Source organism: Loxodonta africana, chromosome 17 (assembly GCF_030014295.1).
Source record: "Loxodonta africana isolate mLoxAfr1 chromosome 17, mLoxAfr1.hap2, whole genome shotgun sequence".
NCBI classification, from domain to species: Eukaryota; Metazoa; Chordata; class Mammalia; order Proboscidea; family Elephantidae; genus Loxodonta; species Loxodonta africana.
Window position 1 is genome coordinate 40036908 of NC_087358.1, and position 4957 is coordinate 40041864.

The 4957-nt window shown below is 36.8% G+C and overlaps 1 pseudogene; it reads left to right on the forward strand.

Annotated features, from left to right (window-relative positions):
* Positions 1-1727: 1727 nt before the first annotated feature.
* Positions 1728-4387, forward strand: LOC100677181 (RNA polymerase II elongation factor ELL2-like; annotated as a pseudogene).
* The last annotated feature ends 570 nt before the right edge of the window (positions 4388-4957 follow it).

Below are 4957 nucleotides of genomic sequence, written 5' to 3' on the forward strand. Positions count from 1 at the left end.
TAAAAATTGCTCTAAGAATTTTATTAATAATTACAGTTGCTGTTAACTCAGCAGAGGTCCTTTTCTCCAAACTGATGGAATCGAAAACTACAAACTGAAATGATTCAAGAGTACTTGTCTAATAAAGTATACTGTCAACAGATGACAATTTATGAGATTTGATTGCTCAACCCAAACATTGATGGTCTGTTAGCAGAACTATCTAAACGTGTGTGATGATACTTGCATTTCATTGTTTTTATATTTAACGGACTTTCAATATTACAAAAGTCATAGATATGCAAATTTTGCTGTTGTTGTTACCAGAAAGGTATACTTTTCAAGTTAGGATCATAACACCTATGTTATTTAATAGTTACCACTACATATAACTTTTAAATAATTAGATATATTGGATACGGCCCTCTTTTTGTACTCTTGTTTCAGACCCTATAAATTTTTAAAGTATATTTATGCCATTTCAGGTAGTAGCAAACATTTCTGACCAACAGCATTTTAAAACTGCTGTGATTGCCTCAACTATAATGTTTCTGATTTTTCCAGTTTATGAATGACAGCATTTATTGAAATATTCCTTTTCTTTTTTTTATTTTTGAATATTGAGTTGGACAAGAAGCACAAACAACTTATTAGGTTATAAAAGCTGAATTTCAAGCAGCAATATTCATATGCAAGTGAGATGACTATGCTTTGTGGGCTATCTCAGACCTCCAGAAATACCACAGATGCATGGCTTTAACAAACAGAAATTCATTTTCTCACAGTTTAGGAGGATAGAAGTCCAAATTTAGTGTGCTGGCTCTAGGGGAAGGCTTTCTCTTTCTGTCAACTCTGGAGAAAGATTCCTGTCTCTTCTGAGCTTTTGCTCCTGGGCAATCTTCATGTGGCTCGGCATCTCTCTTCTCCCTTCTTTGCTTGCCCACTTGCTTTTTAAATCTCTTTTATATCTCAAAAGAGATTGATTTAAAACACACCCTACACTAATACTGTCTCAATAGCATAACGGAGGCAACGTTGGTGGCATAATGGCTAAGAGCTACAGCTGCTAACCAAAAGGTCAGCAGTTTGAATTCACCAGGCACTCCTTGGAAACTCTATGGGGCAGTTCTACTCTGTTCTATAGGGTCTCTCTAAGTCAAAATTGACTCAGGTTTGGTTTTTGGTTTAACATAATGGAAAATCCATTCTCAAATGGGATTATAATCACAGGTATAACCACAAAAACAAGCAAAGAAACCTGTTGCCATCAAGTCGATTCCGACTCAGAGGCCCTATAAGACAGAGTAGAAGTGACCCACACAGTTTCCAAGGAGTGTCTGGTGAATTTGAACTGCTGACCTTTTTTGGTTAGCAGCCTAGCTCTTAACCACTATGCCACCAGGGTTTCCAATCACAGGTATAGGAATTAGGATATAGAACACATAATTTGGGGGCATGCGATTCAAACCATAACAGTGTTAAAATTTAAAGTGACATGGGATGTGCCAAAAATTGATAAAGGTTCCCTATTATCAATTCCCTAATTCTTTCTGTTAGTAATTCCTGGGCTTTCAGCATGCTCAGGAGTACCCAGCTACAGTCTACATCCCCAAGCCTTATTTCATTACATATTTAGTACACTATTGCCCTAGATTCTCTCTTTCTCTGTTCCCAACTACAGATAGGTATTTGATGATTTTCTGAGGAATGCCAACTTCTGGAGAAATCACAAAAGCCTTGTGTTGAGCATGGCTGAAATATTCTGCCAGTTTACCTCCAGATCAGGAGTCATCATGCTAAACCCTGGGTTTGCAGTACAGTCTATGGCTTGTTTTTGTAATTAAAGTTTAATTGGAATACAGCCATGCTTGTTCATTTATTTTTCACCTGCTGCTACTTTTGTGCTACAACAGCAGAGTTGGGTGTTTATAACAGAGATCGTATGGCCCTTTACAGAAAATATTTGCTGCCCTCTGCTCTAGATTATGAAATAAAAGAGAAATATATTTTGACTTGTGCAAACCATTGTATTCATGGCCTGTTTGTTATAACGGAAACCCTGGTGGTGTAATGGTTAAGAGCTATGGCTGCTAACCAAAAGATTGGCAGTTTGAATCCACCAGGAGCTCCTTGGAAACTCTATGGGGCAGTTCTCTAACCTATAGCATTGCTATGAGTTGGAATTGACTTCACAGCAATGGGTTTGGTGTGGTTTTTTTGGTTTGTTATAACAGATTAGCACTTATTCAAGTTAATACAGTCATTGCAAATGAAAATAAATGTCATAACTGAAGATTATCTAAAGATTTTCAAAAAAACAAAATACAAAAATGAGAGATAATTTACTTCAAGTTTTAAACTACTCCGTCAAAGCTAGAACTAAGAGTGCAATAGGTGCCAATTGTTGCAAGAAAAATGCCACTGTTTAATAGTTGTTTAATGCTGGATACTAGCAGTGTAAGTGAGAAATGTCCTCATGCAATTTAAATGTATCCCATTCTAAGTGAATGAAATGAAAGCGAAAGTGAATTTAACCTTGAAGTACTCCAAGAGTGGAATATTACCTTATGTAGAAGTTAAATCAGAGCAGAAGAATTAAACCCAGCAGTAGGAGCAAAGTATGATCAGCAAAGAGTGTGTTAGAGTTCTAGGAATATGCTACACGTATTCACAAAACTATATTCAATTAACCATTTAAAGATAAAGAACTTGCTGTAGAGTAGTGCTTAAGGAAATTTCTGCTCAATGGTTCAAGTGGAGCATATGTCACAAGGAGATACCTCTCACCAAAGTTGTTTTTATGTACAATTTTCCAGTTTCTACTCTTTGGCTTGCCTGATGTAAAATCCTTTAGAACTGCTTAATTCTCTATCGTCCCATCCCGCATAGAACTATTCTGGATAATGCACTCACTCTCATCTAAATAAATGCAAATAGATATTAATTTAACAAGATTTAACTTATTTCTAGAAAGATATGTTTGTTAAAATAATTGTGATCTATAAACATATATGCCTCTTTTAATACTTGTGTCCTCCAGAAGAAAAATATCTTGAAGTTTTTTATTCTTTTTTAGGGTGGGAGGGAAGGTGTTGGTGATGGTATTTAAACCACACCAGCAAGGGTGGGAAAAGTGGTGGGCACTTTTAGGTGGGTCTTCAAGAGGAGCAGTGCTCTGGATGTATAGGGCAGGACAACATTACCATCATGCATATGAAAAGCATAGAGACAGTTGTCCTGGCACTGGAGACTGACCAGTGCCCACAGGAATTTAATTAATTTGTTTTCAAATTTCAATTCATTTTCCAAGGGGTGAAGGGGAAAAGGGTGCAGATTCAAAAAGCACCACAAGCAAGCTATTCCAAATGTAGTACCTGACAGGAAAATGTTACCTCCATGAACCTGTTAATACAATTTGAAAGACACACGTGGAGAGCAGTGTTCCTCAGCAGCCAGATAGGGGAGAAGTGTTCACTTATAGGTAGGCCCTCATGGCCCAAAAGAAGACGGAGCTGCTTGTCCAATTGCAGAAAGATGGCACCAGTCAAAAATTCAAGAACTCCTGCAGAGCAATTCTAAAGTAAGTGGCTTATCTGAATCCTAAAGATGGCTCATGTACCCTAAAGGATTATGTTTTTAAAGAGATTCACATGAACTGGCCTAGATACAATGAAATACAGAGATAGTCATTGGAATTTCTACTCTTTAGAACACTAAATCTGTCTCAGAATCATGCTGGCAGCAGCCATTCAGAAGTCTCCATATGTTCAAGTAGAGCTTCACTGTCTTCTCCTCAAAAATGACTTTTGGATCAAGATTTCATTGATTCTCTAATGAATAAAAAAGCTAAAATATCTCCCCTGACAGATGGAGTACAGCTAAAATTAAATGATCCATTGAATTCCACCAGTGAATAATTAGTTATAGGACTCTCTCTGCCCCCTGAAGCTGCTCCATCCTCATCCCACTGCCACCTGCCTTCAACCCATTTGCCTGCTTAAATTTTCCTAAGACTGTAAATTGTAACTACAGTTCCCTTTGCACTCAAAAATGTCAGGGGACTCATGACCTACCTGTGGACAGTTTTAACCCAAATGGATCATCTGTGAAGACCATCAAGACAAATTGACCTTTAGGAATTCCAGGGAAACCTTACCCCCTGATTCAGTTTTGCTAAAATATCCAAAGCCTTTACAAGGAAACCATTCAATTCTTCATATAACTCCCAAGAAGAAATCTAAAACCACAGGGAAACATGATTTTAGACTATGAGGAAAAGGAAGAAGACTTTAACCTTTTTGTGAACAAATTATTTTCTGCTTTGAAATTTTTTGTTAATACCATGTGTTTTTATTAAAGAAAGCATATTGAATGAGTGTGTCTGAATTTTTGGTAGATAGTATGGATAATTTTCTTTGCCCTCTCCCACAAACCTACCTTAAGTGTTTAGTGGTACATATGACGTGCAACTAATTATACTCCAGAGTCCCCACTGGGGTCTATTTCTATTGGTACATATGTGAAAAAAAAATTTTTTTCAAAATCTCTATTTTTCCTACCAAAAATTAAGACACTTCATATAATACCCTGTAAAAACAGTAATTTGAGGCACACATCCATTTCTTTGGTTTCAAAGAGTCATAAAGGCCCCTGCCTTATGCCAGCACATACTGTTAGTAGTGCAGGAGCTTCCCAATAAACCTTCAAAGGCAGAAAAAGTACTTAGTCCCTAGAGATGTCTATGAACATGAAAGAGTTAAAAGAGAAGGGAAAATTGTCAAGCTAAATAATTCCAGTCTAAACTCCAAGGAAGAAGTTAAAGAAGGTTGTATTGCTTTCACACAGACTTCATCAAAAATTGAACTTTGATATTTGTTATTTGATGAAATATATTGCTGTTTTCTCCCATAAGCAACAGCAGAAATATGAGTGTGACTTCAATGCTGAGTATTGTAAGTATAGGACCTTGGATGCCAGA